Genomic DNA, 21223 nt, shown 5'->3' on the forward strand with positions numbered 1-21223 from the left:
TGGCAGGTACCTTGAAATGCCAGTTGTGGCTATAATCATGGCTGCAGCCTGTATACCAGCCATGAGGCTGGGAAGCTAAGGAATGGACTGGATCTAGATGGCAAAGCCACGCCTTTAGTCCTACTGAGATTGCTTGGTAAATTAAAGACTCATGTGGTCAAAAAAAAAAAAAGAGAGAGAGAGAGATACAGTAAAGAGAGATTCAAAGACAGAGAAAATTTCTGAATGGTTTAAAGTGTGTTAAAAATATATGCAAGCTGAAAGTTGAAGTTCTTAAAGCAAAAAACAGAAAAAGGAAGAGAGTTGTTGTGTGTCTTAGTACACACCTTTAATCCCAACACTTGGGAGGCAGAGGGAGATAAACCTCTGTGACTTCAAGGTGTGGTAGCACACGCCTTTAATCCCAGTGCCTAGAAGGCAGAGACGAACAGATCTCTGAGTTCAAGGTGTAGTAGCAAACACCTTTAATCCCAATGCCTGAGAGGCAGAGACAGGCAGATCTCTGAGAATTCAAAGACAGCCTGGTCTACAGGGTTATTCCAGGTCAAAGATATACGCTCAAAAAGCAAAAAGTTAACCTAGGAATGTCACAGCTTAGATTCTTAAGCGCCTAGTGATTTAAAGGCGCAAATCAAAAGTGCTCCTGGATAGTAAAAAATTGCAGATTCACAATAGGACAGATTCAGACCACTAAATGAATCACACTGTTGGATGAATGTACGTTGGCTTGGGAGAGAGAAGAAAAAATATATAAAGAATAAAGTTAATGGTTTAAAAAGAAAAAAGTAAAAGTAAAGTCTTTAAAGAGACATAGTACAGATAGTTAAGAGATTAAAAGAAATAAAGAAAAATAAGCCGCGTAAAAATGAAAAATTCACAGAGAGTCTGGATTATGTACATTGTGCTTTCTTTAAAATTTTTGACTGTGAAGGAGCTAAGTACAGAGAGACATTTCATTATATGGGCTGCCAAGTGGAACCAGAACGGATATCATGAGGGTATGATTTCAGAATTTGGGTCTAAGGATACGATGCTTTGGAAAGGAGTTTCTTATTTTGTTTTCACAGAGGATGAGACCCTGTTCATTTCTTCTATTCCGATTTGATATGATGGACCACGTCCTCCTGAAGGGTTGCTGTGAACATCTTCAGAAAATTGCTTCGCTCAACTGCCAACTGAGATGACCCTGGCACACAGGTTATACCATGAAAGACCTAATTAACGACGCCCCCATTCAGCAGGAAGCAGTTTGGAGAGAAAAAACTGCGCCCATGTTCCCAAATATGGTTTATAAATGTTCTTTTACATTTAAAGGGGGATATGATATAGGTATGAATAATTTGCATTGGTATGATTTTAAGGTCAATTTTGTTATATGTATAAATGTTTCTGATGTAACTTTTACTTGATAACTGTTTTGTTATATGTAATTTTGCTATGTTAAAGTTAAAGCCTTTTTTTGTTTAAACCGAAAAAGGGGAAATGATGGAGGAAGGTCATTGGTTAAAATAAAAGAAGCTGCTTGGCTCTCATTGGTTAGGAGATAGGTGGGAGGAGTAAACAGAACAGAATGCCAGGAGGAAGAGGAAGTGAGGTCAGACTCGACAGCTCTCCTCTCAGGAGCAGACACCTCAGAGAGAGACGCCATGTCCCAGCTCCGACCCAGGATGGACTTATGCTAGAATCTTCCCGGTAAGACCGGTGCTCACAGATTATTAGAGATGGGTTGATCGGTATATCAGAATTAGCCAGTAAGGGCTAGAGCTAGAGGGCCAAGCAGTGTTTAAAAGAATACAGTTTCCGTGTAATTATTTCGGGGCATAAGCTAGCCGGGCAGAGCCGGCGGCTGGGGTGTTGGGGGACGCAGCCCCGCCGCCCTTATTACTACATGCATGCATGAATGAATGAATGAACTAATATAAATGTCAAAGTGTTTGTGAAGACCATAAGCATCTCCACTGTACACAAAGGACCTAGAAGCTCTGAAGAGTTGAACACTTTCCTCAGATAACACAGCTAACATTGGCACACTGAGGATGACTTCATTCTCTGGCTTCTTAACAAGGATGTCGTTGTTTGTTTCTTTGCTTTTCCATTTTTCAGACCTCTTTTGCTTTTCCATGTTTGTCCATCCTTTATAAATAGTTCATGGATAAATCTTTTACCTCTTCCTCACGTTAGACCTCAGTTCTTAGGGTCAGGCAGGTAACAATGACCTCCCGTGCAGACCTAACGCTGCAACTCCCAACAGTCTACTCTGCATCTGGTAGCTAGCACCTCACTGTCTGCTTTGCTTAATGGCCCCATCTTTTCTCCAGCCTCTTCACAAGACTCTGATACCTCCCCCACCTAGTACTTCTTTTTGTTTTTAATTTTTTAACTTTTATTTTTTTTGTGTATGGATGTTTTGCCCTCTCATATGTCTAATTACTTCATGCATGCCTGGTACCCTGGAGCAACAGAGGGTGTTGGATTTCCTGCAATTGGAGATACAGATGCTTATGAGCCATCATATGGATTCTAGGAAGAGCAACCTGCGCTCTTCACTGATGAGCCCTCTCTCCAGCACCTGCCACTTCATCTCTCTGGCATCACTGTTGGTACTTCCTTTACTAGTTAAACTTTCCTAATCCTTTTCTTAGTGTACTCGCCCATGTTATTCCTTGATCATCTGTCCGCTTTGCGAGTTCTCCTTTTAAGAGATTCCAAATCTACTCAAGCTTCTAAGCACAGGACTCCCCTCCATACCTTCAAGTCTAATTTAACATTTCCTAGCAATGTTTGGTGATGTGGGCTTGTGGTGATACTGTGTTTGTGCTTGCCTGAAGATCAGAGAAGCAGAACAGCCAGCCACTAGTTCTTACCTCTACCTCAGACCAAAGGGTGATGCTGTCTCTGCTAATCCTCAGATTGAATGCCACTGAGCTCCTGTCTCCTTCTGCTTTATATTCCTCTCTCCTCCCAGGCATATCACTCCTGTCTCCACCTCCCCAGTGCTGGGATTAAATGTGTGTGAACTCAAGTGCTAGGATCAAAGGTGTGAGCTCTGTTTCTCTTTTATTGATTTAATCTCATGCACCCCAGGGTAGCCTTGAACTCAAAGAGATCCAACTACCTCTGTCTCTGGAGAGCTTGGACTAAAGGTGTGTGCCACCACTACCTGACCTCTATGGCTAGCTCTGCATTCTGATCTTCAAGCAAGCTTTATTCATTACAGTACAAACAAAATATCACCACATTGGCTCTGAGGGATGAAGCTAGACTTGCCACCTTTACCCACTGTCCTGCATTTCAGCCTCCTTATCAATTTGGGTACCCCCTTGAATTTACTCATCAGACAGAACACACATGGGTTGTGCATTGGGTCAGCAAAGATTCTTCTACTTCCTGGACCCTGTTGCTTTGGGGCCTAACAAACACCGAGATTTTGGTTTGGTTTGTTTGTTTGTTTGCATTCCATTTGCAAATCTTAAACAGGTCATCAAGTCTTCTATAATCTGGCTGCAGGTTCCTATCTGACCTCATCCTACACTATGCCCCAGTACACGTCCCTCGTCACAGGCCAGCTGATGAAGCTGTCTTCGTGGCAGATCCAGCTGTGGTCACTGTAATAGTTAATTGCAAGTATCAACTGTATTGGAATAAAGATTCAATAAAGGGTAATAATAAAGCACTCTTGCCCCTGATCTGTTGGAGGGTCATAAGGAGGGAGGGCTTCTATAGGAGGTAACCTACAGAGTAGTGTAACTGGTTAAAAAAGAGTGTGGTGATAGCCAACCCTGAGGTCCTAGATGGAACAAAAAGTCAATCTCTTCTCTGTCCAAGAGTTGAGATGCTCTTTTTTTATTTTCTGCTACTGGAGAACTGAATTAAGACCCCTGAATCTGCCATTCTAAGATTTATACCAGGTTCTCAAGTCTTCAGACATGGGCTAAGAATTATACTCCTGGCTTCCCTACTTGCAAGGCTTCCAGATTTGAAGTGATCCTGGCCGCGGTTGTCCAGGCTCTCTAGCTTTCTAGAGGGCCTGTTGTGGCATTTTTCAATATCTGTAGTCACAAAGTCAATTCCCACATTAAGTCTCTTCTATGTGTCTACATCTCCAACTATCTATCTGTGATGATTTAATTAGTAAGCATAATTGGAGTAAGAAATGCCTACATTAGCAAAAATAGATATCTGGGTATGTCTGTTAAAGTATTTGCTAAGATGATTAGATCATAGGGCTTTAAATAAACCTGTGGAATAATCCCTTCCTGGTTTCCTAAAAGGATGACATTACTGAGAGAGAGATGGTGACATATGGGAATCAGTCTGTGCAGACATGTTCTTAGAGAGCTGTGCCTCCCTGTGAGCCTCTCCTCTGCTTCCTGGATGCCATGGTGTGAACTACCTTGCTCCACTGTACCTTCCTAGTCATGACTAGTTGACGCATAAAAAAATATGAGTCAAAATAAGGAATTCTCCCTTTTATGTTCTCTTGGGTGTTTTGGTCACAGTAAAGAGAAAGCTAATTAACATGCTACCTTTTATCTTTCATCTATCTATCTATCATCCATCTGTCTGTCTATCATCTATCTATCATCTACCTATCTATCATCTATCTATCATCTATCTATCTATCATCTATCTATCATCTATCTATCGTCTATCTATCTATCTATCTATCTATCATCTATCTATCTATCTATCTATCTATCTATCTATCTATCTATCTATCTATCTATCATCTTCTAGGGTTTCTTTCTCTCTGGAAAATCCTGACAAATGCCGGATCCCCTTACATGAAATGCCCATTCACAGGCAATCTGTAGACTACCAGCCTTTCTGTTCACCGTGGAAACCAGCACCCAAATTCTTTTTTCAGCCGGTGCCCATTTATTTTCTTTACCTCATGATGAGGGTTCTTCGTAAGTTTGATATGTCACAAATAATCAGGGCATGCATGGTACCCTTTATTTTGTTGAAGTTGATAATGATAACAAATATATTTCTGTCTTAATTGCATGGTAAGGTGAAATTTTCTAAAAACAAAACAAACAACAACAACAACAAAAATAATGCCATATTCTCTGTGATCCCCAACAGCAAATGTCCTTCTGTTAGCAAATACCCAGCATTTTCCTCTCCCAAACCTGTCACAGCGACACCAAAAGGAAGGCGAAACTGGTCAATTTAGGTGAAATCAAGTTTCCAGTTTGCTCTGAGCTATAAAAATTCTCATCCAAATCCTGGTGTACAACTTGCAGGGTAACATATGTGGTTGGAAAATGTGGTAAATTTTTTACATTCAAAATGACACTTGTATGATTTTCTTAGAAAGAAAAAAAACTTAAGTAAAATAATTAAATGGATTACATAATATACAATGTATATATTATATGTGTAATATAAACTAAATGCCTGGCAGTGGTACATGTCTTTAATCCCAGCACTTGGGAGGCAGAGAGGTGGATTGCTGTGAGTTCAACGCCGGTCTAGTTTACATAATGACCTTCAGAACAGCTAAAGTTACTTGGTGAGATCAAGTCTCAAAAACAAACAAACAAACAAATAAGCAAATATAAAAATAAAAATTAAACTAAAAAAGCAGATAATTCATCAAATTTAATCAGTTTGATCAATTTAATCAAAAAGGTCTTTTTGAACTTATAAAGAAGAACAAGATAGAAACAACTCCACTTTAAATAAATAATTTGTGCTCTCAGTGTATAGGAAATCGAAACTGACCCAAAACATGATGCAAAATAAACATAAATCTCCCTAAAATGATACCCTTATTTTATCAATCAAACACACTCAAGAGTAAATAAAGGCTTCCTAAAATTCCCTGCTTGTATATACATCCAAATGATTTTCAAAGGGTGAAAATTACAATCTTAGAGACAGATGAACAATTTTTTTTTCATGTTATTTTTTTTCCTTTTTTTTAAAATTATTTATTTATTAAGGATTTCTGCCTCCTCCCCTCCACCGCCTCCCATTTCCCTCCCCCTCCCCAGATCAAGTCACCCTCCCTCATCTGCTCGAACAGCAATCAGGGTTCCCTGACCTGTGGGAAGCCCAAGGACCGCCCACCTCTATCCAGGTCTCCAAAGGTGAGCATCCAAACTGCCTAGGCTCCCACAAAGCCAGTACGTGCAGTAGGATCAAAAACCCACTGCGATTGTTCCTGAGTTCTCAGTACTCCTCATTGTCCTCTATGTTCAGCTAGTCCGGATTTATCCCATGCTTTTTCAGACCCAGGCCAGCTGGCCTTGGTGAGTTCCCGATAGAACATCCCCATTGTCTCAGTGTGTGGGTGCACCCCTCGCGGTCCTGAGTTCCTTGCTGTGCTCTCTCTCCTTCTGCTCCTGATTTGGACCTTGAGATTTCTGTCCGGTGCTCCTCTGTCTCTGTCTCCTTTCATCACCTGATGAAGGTTAATATTCATGGGGATGACTATGTGTTTGTCTTTGGGTTCACCTTCTTACTTAGCTTCTCTAGGAACATGCATTATAAGCTCATTGTCCTTTATTTATGGCTAGAAACCAAATATGAGTGAGTACATCCCATGTTCCTCTTTTTGGGTCTGGCTTACCTCACTCAGGATAGTGTTTTCTATTTCCATCCATTTGTATGCAAAATTCAAGAAGTCCTTGTTTTTTACTGCTGAGTAATACTCTAATATGTATATATTCCATACTTTCTCCATCCATTCTTCCGTTGAAGGGCATCTAGGTTGTTTCCAGGTTCTGGCTATTACAAACAATGCTGCCATGAACATAGTTGAACATATACTTTTGTTGTATGATAGGGCCTCTCTTAAGGTCATGCTCAACTTCCCTAGCGATCAGGGAAATGCAAATCAAGACAACTTTAAGATACCATCTTACACCTGTCAGAATGGCTAAAATAAAAAACACCAATGATAGCCTTTGCTGGAGAGGTTGTGGAGAAAGGGGGACACTCACCCATTGCTGGTGGGAATGCAAACTTGTGCAACCACTCTGGAAAGCAGTGTTTCGGTTTCTCAGGAAATTCGGAATCAACCTACCCCTGGATCCAGCAATACCACTCTTGGGAATATACCCAAGACAGATGAACAAATTTATAAACTAAGTAGAAGGAAATTTCAAGTGTTTTATAGTTAGGGACCTTTAATACGTTTTAATTGCCAATAAAAACTAGGTAGACACATCATTTTTTGAAATATAGCTTTAAAAATATTGGTCAAGTGAACAGAATTTTTGTTGCCGATAATAATGCAGCAATAAAAGTTACAGTAACTTTTCTTGACATACATAGGAAGTTGCACGAAGAAAAAAAGGAGCTTTCCCTGACCGGGAATCGAACCCGGGCCGCGGCGGTGAGAGCGCCGAATCCTAACCACTAGACCACCAGGGAGCTTGAAAGGTTCCTTTCTATTATTTTAGTTGATTCATATAGGGTGTTGAATCTACTTCCAGGCTGTAGAGGGCACACTTGTTCTTAGCCGAACGAGTTTAATTGCTGTAAGAATGAGCACCGAAAACTAGGGTAGTTTTTCAGCTTTCAGGCAGAGCTCGCAACAGTTGTTAGGAAGGAAACAGCTGCTAAGAACCCGAGACCTCTGATCCCCCTCTGCCTGCTGCTCAAAATTCTCGTCCTACCTGCATTTCACGGAAATATTGCTGCGCCTAAGCTACTGTCAAACTTTTGTCCGGATCTTGTCATTTGCTTCACTGTTTTCTTAACTATCTTCAACACTTTATTCAAATCATATCTGTCTCGATTTGTATCTGTCCTTTCTCTTTTTCCTGTCACGTGAATATTAAGTGCCATTACATACCCAAGAAAATCTAATGTCTGTGGCAGAGAGGGCTTTACTCTCGAAGGTCGCACAAAGCCTGTAAGCGTGTAAATGCCTGTACCAAAGGGCGTATCACACATGTAAATTAATATATATGTATGTATCACATGATCATGATTTATTTGGCATATGTGATTCGGGTTAACGAACCTGCAAGAACTGGAGTGGCAGGCCTGCTGTGAGCTACCCTCAGATTCCTCCAAAGATTCCTATCTGGACAGTCGCTTCAATGTACACCAAACACAGCCAGGGAATTTTAATTGCCAACAGAACTGAAGAGCTTCATTCTCACAACCGCTCACGAAATGTGAGCCAAGAGTAATGTAAACCAAAAGCCCCCACTGTGTTGTGAGGTGGAAAGAGACAAGACAGGCTTGAGTCCTCCAGGAACTTGCTCCCCACAACATCAGGAACCACCGCTGAGGTTCAGCTGTCATCCCTCAAGCAGAGTCAGCCTAGCCGGGCTTCAATGTTGACGCTTGTTTTTTTGTTTGTTTGCTTGTTTTTTGTTTTTGTTTTTAAGCAAGTATTTCAGATAATGACTAAATCATTGATACTATCTAAGCTTATCTAAATACACAAACAGGAAGATTAAAGGAAATTGCCAAGATTAATTAATAAAATATTACCCGAAGACATTTCTAGACTTTTCTTAAAAGGCAGGGTCTCACTGCTGCAGCCCTGACTGGCCTCAAATTTACTGAGATCCCCTGGCCTCTGCTCCAGACAGCTAAGATTAAAGACTTGTGCTAACCTTTACCGTATTTTATATTAAAAAAAAAAAATACATCACCCCTTTTCTTGGCCAAGAAATTTCAGTAGACTAAGATTTACAGATGGCTATACCTCTGTGTTAGGGGGTAACCTGACCAATGCAACTGAGAATCTAGTTTGAGCAAAAAGATAAAGCAGATGCCAATTTAAAAATTTTATTTTAAATTCTGATAGGTTTAATCGAAGTGTAAACTGGGCAGTGGTGGTGCACACCTTTAATCCCAGCACTTGGGAGGCGGAGACAGGCCAACCTGTCTACAAGAGCTAGTTCCAGGACAGGCTCCAAAGCTATAGAGAAACTGTCCCAAAAAGCGAAACAAAACCAAAAATATATATATATATATTGAGATTTTATTTTTTTAAGGAATGAAAAACCAATGTGAATTCAACACTTCAACACTAGTATGCTATGTTTCAAGGCCCCGGAGACACTTATGAAAGCCCCTGAAGAGACAGCACAGGTTTACACGAAGCGGGTGTGTATGTGTGCAAATCCAGTATCTGCTTCCATCGGTTTTGTAGTTTTCGAAAAATAAAATCTCTGGAGAAAAGACGGATGTAAATCAGGTGTGGTGGCCCAGGCTATTAACTTCTGCAACTGAGAGGCAAAGGTGGGTGGATCTCTGTGAGTTCAAGGCCACTTTGCTTAAATAGATAGTTCTAGGGCTGCCTGGTCTACCTAGTGAGCTCTTGTCCAAAAAGGCACAACAAGAAACAAGAAGACAAAACCCCAAACCCAGCTCTTTGTTCATTGGACTGGTAGTTTCTGGAATTGTGCAGGAGTATGCTAATGCCGTCCAACTGAGAAAAATGAATGTGGTACCATTTGAGAGGTAAAACTTGGGTGTGGGTTTCTCTGGGCCCTGTTTTTCACATTGTAATTTTATTTATTTATTTATTTACTTACTTACTTACTTACTTATCCTGTCTCTGCCTCTCCAGTGCTGGGATTAAAGGCATGAACCACCACCACCGGCTCAATACTTTTTAAACATTGATCCTTTTAAAAATGATAATATTGGTTCTATTGAGTACCCAAAATAATATTTTGGGGCTTTTTTTTTTACTATTTTAATGTAGCTATATGGATATTTAAGTTCTATCTATAACTAGCATAATGACATCTTACTATTAATATTGCCATCTTTACTTTTTTCTGAGTCACTTGAGGTTATTACAATGTCATAATAAATGCTTTATCATTTGGGAACTCATAAGTACTAGCAATAAAATGATCACACTCAGGAAATTCAATATAATCCTTTTTATATGATCAATAATCAAAAGTTTTAATTTGTTGGACTCTAGCGTCCAAGCACCGAGAAGGAGTCGCCCCCAGAGACCATCTCACACACCACAGCCAATGCAAAAGCATGAGAATTTTATTAATTCTGTCATGACAGAGTCCCCCAGCATTCAGGAAGCTGAGAGACCTCGAATAGCTGGTATCGTCTACTTTTAAAGGGGCCACAGAAGCAAGGGGGGTTGTTCTTTGACTATTCTGATTGGCTTATTCGAAAGGGCTATTACCAATAATTGACTGGAGAGCTGTTGCCAGATCAGATGAGGTAAGAGGTCATTTTGACCCCATTTCCCAGGGGACTCAATCAAAACATACATATATGGGTAATTGTTCAGGAACTGAGTACGTGCGAGTGTAGCTGTTAGGTCCTTCCCAGGGGAGGAGGGGAAGCACTATGGCACAGAGGCTGAGAGGATTCAGAATTGTCAGAAATGGCTTCAGAATTGTCTTAAAGTCTTACAAACTGTCCTAATAGATCTTTTATAGTTTTTTTTAAATTCAGGACCTAACTAAATCTCATTTCTTAAATCTGCAAATTTCAATTACTTTTTAACATTTTTTTTAATAATGGAAGACAATTATTTTGGAAAAAAAAATCTGTCAAACTAGATATTTCTTTTGGCAAGAAAACTATCATAAATGATACATTTTCTCTAGTGCTTTTTTCTCAGAATGTGTACAGTGCCAGCTCTTCTCATTACTGCCAATGTTGTGCATGCAAACACAATTTCATACATGTCCCCAGAGCATGCTACCTGTACCACTAATTTTATGTCAACTTGACACGGGCTATAGTAGGTAGAGAAGAGGAGACCTCAACTGAGAGAATGCTTCCATAAGATCAAGCTATAGGCAGTCCTGTAGAGAATGTTTTCAACTAGGGTTTGATATGGGAACGCCTAGCACATTGTTGATAGCATATCCCTGAGTGTGGTCCTGAGTTCTATAGGAAAGAACAATCAGTGCCCCCCTCCCACGGATTCTGCATCAGCTCCTCCCTCCAGGTTCCTGCCTTGACTTCCTTCAGTGGTGGACTATGGTGTAGAAGTGTAAGCCACGTAAACCCTTTCCTTCCCAGCTTGCTTCTGGTTATGGTGTTCATCGTAGCAACAGTAACTCTGAATAGGACACCACCTTACAAAGCAAAATAACTTGACATCTTGTTGTGAAGAAAATTATCCTGGATCACCTGGGCGAGCAAATCATCTCATGTCTCTAAGAGTGAAGGAGGGAGGCAGGGGAGTGCCAGAGCGGTGTGATAGGCTGGAGATTGCTGGCTTCAGTAACCCTGTGCCAAGGCACCAGGAGCCATGGAAGGCAGGTTGTCCTGAGTACTGGGTGAAGACAGGATAGAAATTCTTCCCCGAGCCTTTGTTCGGAAAGAAAGCAGGCTTGCTAACACCTTAGTCTCTCCAGTGAGATCTGCACTGGACTCCTGAACTACAGCCCTATAATGTAGTGATTGTGTTTTAACAAATAAAGCTTGCCTGAAGACCAGAGTGCAGAGCTAAGCTACTAGAGGTCAGGCAGCGGTGGCACACGCTTTTAATCCCTGTAGTGGGGGCGGGAGTGGGGGCGTGGGAGGGTGGGGAGTGGGGGGTTGGGGAGGATGGACACGACTGCTGCTGCTCTGTTAGTTCAAGGCCACCCTGGGTTACAGGAGATTGAATCTGTCTAAAAGAGAAACAGAGCTCACACAAAGGTGATTTTAGCTCTTAGGATCCCACGCCTTTAATCCCAGCACGAGGGAGGTAGCAAGAGGAGTGCTGTGGCTGGCCAGAGAGAGGAGTATAAGGCAGGAGGATACAGGAGCTCATAGCAGTCTGAGCACAAGACCGCCCCTATGGTCTGAACACTGGTAGAGATAACAACTCTCTGGTGGATGGCCACTTTGCTTCTCTAATTCTTCAGCTTTCACCCCCATAGCTGACTCCGGGTTTTTATTGTTAAGACCAATTAGAAGTCGTGCTGCACCCTAACAAATGTGATGTTTTAGGACACTAGGTTTTTTTTTTGTTGTTTTTTTTGGTATTTTTAAAGCAATAAGAGGAGAGACAATGGTAAGTTTGATCACTTGGTGAAGGTCTCTGACATAATTCTCTATTGTAATGACACACGTCATTAATAAATATTGGGAGAAGCAACTACAATGAGAGGAATTGATCCTTTGAGACTGTGTGATGCTTCTGTGTTTTTAGTTTCTGTTGATAAAATTGTTCTGAATCAATTATTTGCTATAGTGTTTGTAAAATGGTGACCGTTTAGTTTTACTATCATTTTGTCAAGACTGTCCCTTCCTTTTATTATTCTTTATTTCATCTGTATGCATCATTTTGGGCTCACATGTTCTATGTTTTGTGTGTTTATCCAAGGTATTTTACCCTGTGTCTGGTTCTTATGGCCTCTAGCATGTTTGCTATACATAGAGTACTTTGATATTTTCTGGCCAAACATAAGTCAGGTATGTTATGTACTTTAAAAGGTAACTTAGGGAGGGTTAAAATATCTTCTATTCTTTAAACAATCTCTTTTGTATTTTTACCAAGTAGTATCATGCTGTACCTACTTTCTTTCTGTTTTTATCAATATATATTTTAAAGATATTCATCATATGAGTGTTTTCCTAGCATCATTTTAATGTATGGTATTGAACACATCTTCTGTTTATAATATTTTACTCGTTTCAATATCTGATGTTCTTTTAGAACATCAAGTAATCTTAAACCAACATAACCAAGTGCTTAGTTTTCTCACAAGTAAGCCAATTTTAGGTTGGAAAAAACTATTACACCAGAAGAAAAATCAAGGCATTAAGTAAAATGCAGGTATGATTTATTGGCAGTTTTACTTAGCAGTTTGATTTCAATCTGAGGCAGCTTTTTGCTCAGTCCATTCATTTTGCTCACTGTGTCAAGGCACCGAGGGCACCTAGGTGAACAACACAGGACTCCAACTTTAAGAATTTGTGCACGTGTGTGTGCTGTAAATGTATGTGAGTCTATGTATGTGGCGGGGGTGTAGATTCACGCGGGGCCATGGAAAGAAGACTCAGGCACCTTAAGAATGAATCTAGCCTTTCCTGGCTGCAGGGGGACTCAGCCACTTTGCAGACAGGGACTGAGAACTGAGCAGTTTCCCCTTAGCCTTAGGCTTCCAATTTACACCTTGGGAAGTTGATTTCCATATCCCCCCAAACATCTTCAGCTTCCAAAGGGACAATGCCAAATTCAAATTCTCACTAAGAAAGACCACAGTTTTCCGGTTTTCTTCCACCCAAGTTTTGCATAGGCTTTGCCACCCTTGTGAAATTCTCATACAGGATGCACATATGTTAAACAGAAGGTGTTGAAGACAAAAGACAGATGCCGGCTACCTACAACGCTCCGGAGCCAGCTGCAGTTGTGTAGGAATTGCCCACTTACATATGTAGGCCACATACGTGATGGTGTCCACGGAAGCCAGAAGACTTTGGGTTCCCTAGAGTTGGAGTTTCAGGCAGCTGTGAGCCAAGGATTTGGATGCTGGGAACCAAACTCAGGTCCTTTGGAAGAACAGGAAGTACTCTTAACTGGAGGCCCACCACCCAGCTCCCAAATAAATCACAAACACTGAGGCTTACTATTACTTATGAATGTCCAGCCTTAGTTTGACTTGTTGCTAGTCAGCTTTTCTTAAATTATCTTGCCTACCTTTTCCCTCTGGGCTTTTATCTTTCTTATATTTGTATATTTTACTTTCCTTCTTACTCCATGGCTGGCTGTGTGGCAGAGTGACTGGTCCCTAGTGTTCTCCTCTCCTTGTTCTCCTTGCTCCTCTTCCTTGTTTCTCCTTCTATTTATACTCTGTCTGCCAGCCCCACCTATCCTTGCCTTGCTATTGGTCATTCAGCTCTTTATTAGACCATCACATGTTTTAGAATCACGGCCTCACAGAGTTAAACAAATGCAGCACAAACAAAAGTAACACACCTGATATATTCCCCAACATAACTTGAGGTGGCGGTTGAAGTAACCAAGAAATTACAACATTGCAAAAAAATGTATCACTTACTTTAATACATTTATTCAATAGATTCACATCTATCTTTCATAATGTATACTTATAGATAAGACTATAAAATGATACAGCACTCTGGAGAAGAGTTTGGTGGTTTCTTGTAAAATTGAGCATGCTGTAAGCATAAAAACAAGCATACAAACCCTTGACACCTTAATGCCTCAGGTTCCCCAATGCTGGGATTACAGGTGTACGGTACTACATCTGACCTCTTCATATTTTCTCAAAATCAAGATGGTATCTTCATGACCCAATAGCGTCTGTTGATTAGACCAATGGTCCCAGCTTGTGAAAATGAGCCGCTGCCTTCAACCCTGCTATTTGTGATCTCTTTAACCTCTTGAGATGTGGAGGGCCACCTACAGATGTCCACAGTAAGTCACCTGTGTCACCTACCACCTATGCCGTGAGCATTCATTTCCCTCTGAGCTAGATATAGGAGGGGAGTTCTAAATGCTATCACTCCAAGAGGGAACTTTCTAGGTTGCAGTTGACTCAACTTTTCATCCAGTGCACAAATTTCAACTCAAACAGCTTTGCATAGAAATATACATCTGTGTCAATATTTCAGCGAGTAGAATTCAATCTTTATTCGTGTGTATGTGTGTGTGTGTGTGTGTGTGTGTAAGGCAGAGCAAGCAAAGTGACTCACTTCTCTCTTCTCCTTTTAGGCTCAAAGAGCTCCCCAACTATTTACATAAGCGTATCGATATATAGAGATTATTTGACACGAAAAGGACATGACAAGTTTATTTAAATTGCTTCACTGTTGCTGCTTCCATTTATTAGAGAAAGAAGAGGCTGTCCTCATATTTATCCCAAGCCCTCATTCCCTAAACTGTCTAACCTGTTCCCCACTTACCAAGTACTTCCCACTAGTCAGGTAAAATGAGAGGTGCGACGGAGACCATTTTATTTTAATTCATAAATTAAATTTTACTAATTAATTAACTTTATTTATTGGAGACAGAATTTTATTATGTAGTACAGGCTGGCCTGGAGCTGACAATCCCCCCCTATCTCTACCTCTTTAAATTCTGGGATTATAGAAATGGGTCATAGTGTCCAGTTCAGAGATATAATTTTTGAAAAGAAAACCTTTATGATACTAACAATGCTGCTACAGAAATATCTGACGTCTATTGATTACACATTCTACCTACCCTTCATGAACTATATCTATATATACCTTATGAAGCTGGTGCTGCAACCATCCCCCTTTTGAACACAAAAGCATCAGAGAGTCATTTATCCAAGGCCAGCCCAGTTGGAGCTGTAGTCCAAAGGCAAACAATGAACTCTTCAGAATTATCAAATCCTTAAGTGTATATTCTAATGGTGTACTCAGATTACCCCAATTCTTTTGTGAAACTCTTTATCTACCCACTGGCATTTGACAAGGATTCTGGAAGAATTTCCTATAATAAGGAAATGCTATGGCCTGTGTTGTCCAAAAGGCAGCCACGAGCTTTAGCTGGCTCCTTAGAGCTTAAAGTATGATTAATAGTCTGGATAATCCTAACTTAACTGTATTCTATTACATTTCAATGACCACAGGGGCTGCTGGGTACCACACTGGCTAACACGGATGAAGAGGATGTTAATTTTGATTTCTCTGTGAAGACAAGACTCAGATGAATCACTTAATACTTGGTAATGAAATAGAGTGAGTGAAGGATCTTTAAATTCAAAGCACACCCTCCTCCCCAACCACGGAAGCTCAACTCCTTATTCTATTCAGGCGTTCACTGTAGTGACAAGCTATGATTATCATGCGATCCATCATGTAATCCCAGGGAGCTAAAGAAGATAGTGACATTATTTGCCGTGCCTTTGAAAGGCTACGGAATACTTCTTCAGCAATAGCCGCCACTTCAAACACGTTCTCAGTTATACTTTTGCCTAAGAGAAAAAAAAATTAAGGCTTATTTTATCCCTCAACAGTACCTAGGGTTCATAGACATAAAGGGAAGGGGTTGTTGGGGTTTAAAAAGTGGGGCAGTAACTGTGGCTCAGTGACCATTTTCTGCAGAAACTGCACTCAAGGTTTAGACACTTTGTTAAGCAAACTGCAAAGCAGTTGTCCCAAGTGATTCCACATCATCTCTCATAGCATCCCCCTGTATGTCTGCATCCTGCAATCAGGTCATTCTGAGTTGGGCCAGAATAGAAGGACTATTATATCTCTCACTTGCATGGGGTTTTAGATCATCAACCATTCTGAGAACAGGGCTGAGTCACGGGCCTCCGTTCCTACACAGGACAACAAGTTCAGCCACTGCACTGCTCCACCTGACCTCCAAGATGCTAACTCCCCCTCCAGCTGTCTTATCACAACTTGGACTTGACATGCTGTTTTTCCTTTCTTTTTAAATTTTTATTTTACTCTTTGGAACAGAAATATAGCCTAGGCTAGTAGTTTAAGTTGACCTTATTTTTTTTTATCTTCCTAACTCATTCTCCCCTCTCCCCACTCCAAGAACTGGGATTACAGGACTATGCCAGTGTGTGTGTGTGTTCTCAAACTTTTTAAAATTAAGCTTAGACTTCAAAATTATAAAAGCATGTTATCAAAGAACTGTGAGACCACCACTAAACTTGTGGAGACCCCAAGACATGTTTTTCTTTTGATCCAAAGAGAATCATCTTTTTATATTTTAGGAACAATTTTTCCCCCCTTGCTAAATGCTAAGTCATTTACCAAAAAGACGTCTAAAGAAAAAGGAGCGGTCTCTCCTCCTCAGGTCATAAAGATGTAAACCCGACATCTACTGATTGTCAGTGCAAACCAGGAGATGATTCCATATTTACAGGACTATAAAAACATCACCTGCAGCTGAAATCCCAAAGTCACTACTCTTCGGTACTTTGCTCCGCCCTCCAGACTGGTAGCACCAAACAGCAGGGGCAACCAGGGGAGGAGGCCCTGGGTGCTGTATGTGTGGGTGGCTTCGGACACACCAATCTTATCAGACCAGCTGCAGGCTACTGATTATATATATATTCCTTGCTGTATTTAAGAGTGATCTTCGCAGCCGGATCCTCCGAGTCATCTTGCAGTGGTCGTCACGGGACTGTAAAGGGAGCAGCATCCAATACCAGGGGGAGCTCTCAGGCACAGGGCCCGGGGTTGATGCAAAAACCTTCCCACCGATCTTCTTCTCTCCAGTCTCCAGCCAAGAGTCGACTGGACCGCCCAATTGCTTCATTGCTTTGGCTATAATGATTGCAATTTGGCAGCTTACTGGATGTTGAACAGGGGACGGGAGAGGAAGGAGATGGTGGGCCCCGTTGCCAAAGTCAATGCCGGAAAAGACAGAAGGTTGAATTTATGGTGGCCTGTGGTCCTGGACCTGGAAGGGAAAGTAAAGGGACCGTAACATTTTAGCAGGCGCCCCAACTCCAGCTATGCCCCTAAGCTTCATTTCCCTCCAAGATCCAAACCGTAGCCAGTTAGAAGGCATGCCATTAAGGGCCAGGTAAGCGGACAGTTCCCGGTATACAGATGGCCTGACAGTCGCCCGGGGCAGCGTCACAAAGGGCCGAGGCCTGCCGAGACCGCGCGCGCAGCTCTCCGGGGCGGAGCCGCTGGGCCGGGTGTTGGGGGACTCGCGCCACCCCCGGGCTCTTCAGCCTGCGGCTCCGAGGTCGCACCGGGCAGGCAAGATGCCGCGGCTGCCTCCCGAACCACTAAGCCGGGCCGCCGAGCTCTCGGGCCCCCGCCGCAGCGGACGAGCGCAGCGCGCGCCCGGGGTCGGGCGGAGCTAGAGGCGGGCACCGGGCGGGCGTCGCGCCACCGCAGCTCCCCGCCTTCCGCCCGGAGAGCGGCCGGTGCCCTGACCGTGGGCGCCGCTGCAGGCACCTGGGCGAGGCCTCGAGCATCCCGGCGGCGGCTGCTCGGGGCAGATCTGGACTTGGGGACCCCGCAGGAGCGCACCCCGCCGTTCCTGTTGCCTCGCTTCTCTCCTCTTCGGCGTACGATCCTCCCCCCACTCCCCGTCCCCTCCCTCCTCCCACCCCGGAGGATGCGCTCCCCCGCGCCCAGCGGCAGAGGCCACCGTTCCCAGAAATGCGTGCGCCCGAATCACTTCGCCCCGACCCGCGGAGCCCGCGCCCCCGCCCAGTAGGTAGGTGGCCAAGGCGGGGCCCGGCCTTGGAGGCCACCCGCTGCTGATGCTGCGGCCCGGGAGAACCGGGAGCCGCGGCCAGCCAAACTTGCCTTCCTCCTGGGCTGCTAGCGCTCCGAGGTGTGCTAATGGCGTTGGGCGCAGCCCCCAGGGGACCTGAAACCCTCTGCTGGAACGTTCGAGGCCCAGCTGGGGCGTAGGGGCGCTGGACCCTTCCCGCCAACATTCCGGGGGACCCCTGGGTGGGGGTGGGAGTGCTTGGAAGGACAGGTTGGCGCGGGGCTTCTTCAGGGAGGAGACCGTTGCCTTGTTCACTAGCTCAAGTAGGCTATGTCATTGCATTTTAAAACAGCAGGATCAGCTATCTCTTTAGCTAAAATGTAGATGAGCAACGGTGTTGTTTTAGAGGTATTTTGGAGTGGTTGTGGCTGTTTGTGTGTTTTACCACTGGCCGAGTGGTATATGGAATCAGTGGTGCAAACACTTTATTTTAGGTGCCAGTTTAAGGAAAATTCTTCTAGGAGTCAGATTACTTAGGTGATGGAAGAGGCTGGCGTCTTCTCTGAGGATAAACCAGAGGGGAAGCTAGGAGGTTTGAGAGGCGCAAGTTTGATACAGGTGTCGGAGTTGAGACTCTGAAAGATGCGCTTGTCAACCAGCAGAGGCAGTCTTGTCTCCAGCCGCCTCACTTCCAACTCAGAGCTGACCTTTGCCTTTCTGAGAAACGGATTGAGTCTTTTCCCCCCTTTTGTTCTATAAGTAAAATCCATACATTAGGGCTATTAGCAATATTATTTTCTCTTAGGCTGCCGATTTTCATTTTACACTAGACAACAAAGGTTTAGAATTTTCGAAAAATGTATCATCGTAAACTCCAATTTTATAGGCACGATTTTGGACTAGAGATTTTGGTGAACAATATAAATACTAATACCAAGAGGACAGAATCTTCTTTTATTTCTCCCATTCTGTAATTCTTCTTCTTCGATCGCCTTTTAACTGTTTGATGTTATTTGTTGAATGAATAAAATTGTATTTCACTATATGTATGTATAAAATCCCACCCATTTAAAATGATAGTATGTTTTGTTTTGTTGCTAGTGCAATTAACTGTATTTTTTAAAAATCGCTTCTTTCTATAAATGGCCAAACTTGGTATTTTTCATTGATATTTCTGGCCTCAGCAGCAAGGAAGGCAATTGTTCTCCATTTAGATTCATTCTGTGCCCATTTTCCAGTATTATAGCAATCGATTCCCTTTCAATGATACTTTCAAAAACAATTTAGAAAGCAGAATTCATGTTTAAAAATATTCTTAAGTTATTCCAGAAGGAGCAGTGATCTGGTTAATAAGTAACGACTTGTTTTAGAGTTAAACTGTGGTTTATTTTTAATATGTTTTCATTAAACTAAAGTGAAAACAAAACGCTAAAGAGTCTATGGTTGCAAAGTGACCTCGCATGTATTATATAGATACAGATTCAATTTGTTTTTCTTGTGAGGCTAAAGCCCAAGGCTTCCACTGTGTTCTTGTTTGAGCTACATCCTCAGCCCTAGAAACGACATTTTAGCTATTTTCCTCTTAAAAATGAGATATTTGGAAGATCCAGTGCCTTTTCTGTTTCAAAATATTATTTTAGGGGAAAAAGAGAAAAAAAATCGCAGAAAGGATCAAACTGGATGCAAGGACAGCTCTATCACCTTCTGTTTCCTTTACTTTTACACGATTAAAGTTTTGATTTGTCTTTCTTTCCTGTCACAGAAATTTAGTGAGCTGTTATTAACTTGTTTAGTTCTCTCTTTTGTGCATTTGTCTGGCAGAGAATACCTTCTGATTTTTGTGTGTCTCTCCCTTCCTCACTAATCGTAATATTACCCAGAATCCTTAGCTGGTAAATAAGGTGAAGCATAGTATATTACTGTTTCTTCTCTAATCTAGTTGGATTGTTTCAAATATGGGTAAAGGAAGTCTTTTAGATGAAAAGCAGGAAAACTGGGGAAATCGTGGAAAGAGAGCTGTGAACAAACCAATGGTTAATGAAAGCAAAGCAGGTTCTCATTCCCAATAAAGATAAAAGCATTTTTAGAGTCTTACTTATAATCAAAGGGTATTTCACAATTCATTTGCATTTTTCTTTCTTGCCAACCTGATACTTTTTAAAAGAACCGGTGGTTGCACTGCACCTTTTGCTTCTTTTAAAATTGTTATATTTTTATAAGTGTGGGGTGTCTGTGCACCTGCAGATGTGTCTATGCACCATGTGCGTGCAGTACCTGCAGAGGGCAGAAGGGGGCATCAGATCTCCCGAGACTGGCATTAGCAGGGTGAGCCACTATGTAGATGTTTGGAATCAAACTCTGGGGCTGGAGAGATGGCTCAGAGGTTAAGAGCATTGCCTGCTCTTCCAAAGGTCCTGAGTTCAATTCCCAGCAACCACATGGTGGCTCACAACCATCTGTAAAGGGGTCTAGTGCCCTCTTCTGGCCTGTAGACATAGACACAGACAGAATATTGTATACACAATAAATAAATAAATATTAAAAAAAAAAACTCTGGTCCTCTGCCTGTGCTCTTAACCACTGAGCTATTTCTCTAGCTGCCCCTGCCCCGCCTCCAACATCTTACTTTTAAATGGAACAGTTATTTTGTTTGTTTAACAAGTAGAATTTGAACACTTTCACAATGTGCTCTGGAATTAGTCAACCAAATAAGAAACTTTTCCTTATGTTGTATCTCCACGACATGATGTCAAGAGCCAACTGCAACCCTGTCTCCATGTGCAGCACCACAGTAATGCAATACTAAGCTTGGGTTTCTGCATTTTATCTTTCTGTATTTTTCTCCCGCTGTCATTTTATTTACTTGTTTGTTTTTGAGTTTTTTCAAGACGGGGTTTCTTTGTATAAAAGCTTTGGCTGTCCTGGAACTCTCTTTGTAAACCAGGCTGGTGTCAAGCTCACAGAGATCCTTCTGCCTCTGCCTCCCGAGAGCTGGGATTAAAGGTGTGAGCTATTATACCAGGCTCCTGCCAGCCTTTATGAAACCCGTTTGTTCTTTGTTAAATGTGTATTTTGTAATCTCCCCCATAATTTTCTTTTACATTAGACAGAATCCTCTCAATTCACATATAC

The 21223-nt window shown here is 42.1% G+C and overlaps 1 protein-coding gene and 1 non-coding gene across 3 annotated transcripts in view; one reads left to right on the top strand and one right to left on the bottom strand.

The window, feature by feature from the left end:
• Positions 1-7314: 7314 nt before the first annotated feature.
• Trnae-cuc (transfer RNA glutamic acid (anticodon CUC)) lies at positions 7315-7386 on the bottom strand. Its single transcript has one exon. It is a non-coding gene; the product is annotated as a tRNA-Glu (tRNA).
• Positions 7387-17759: 10373 nt separating this feature from the next.
• Ncoa7 (nuclear receptor coactivator 7) overlaps positions 17760-21223 on the top strand; it is a 140914-nt gene continuing 137450 nt past the window's right edge. For both annotated transcript variants that reach the window (XM_075946459.1, XM_075946470.1), the window contains exon 1: positions 17760-18091. The gene's annotated coding sequence lies outside the window, so the exon portion shown is untranslated. The remainder of the gene's footprint in view (positions 18092-21223) is intronic.

The sequence above is a fragment of the Microtus pennsylvanicus genome, chromosome 1 (assembly GCF_037038515.1).
Source record: "Microtus pennsylvanicus isolate mMicPen1 chromosome 1, mMicPen1.hap1, whole genome shotgun sequence".
Taxonomy (NCBI): Eukaryota; Metazoa; Chordata; class Mammalia; order Rodentia; family Cricetidae; genus Microtus; species Microtus pennsylvanicus.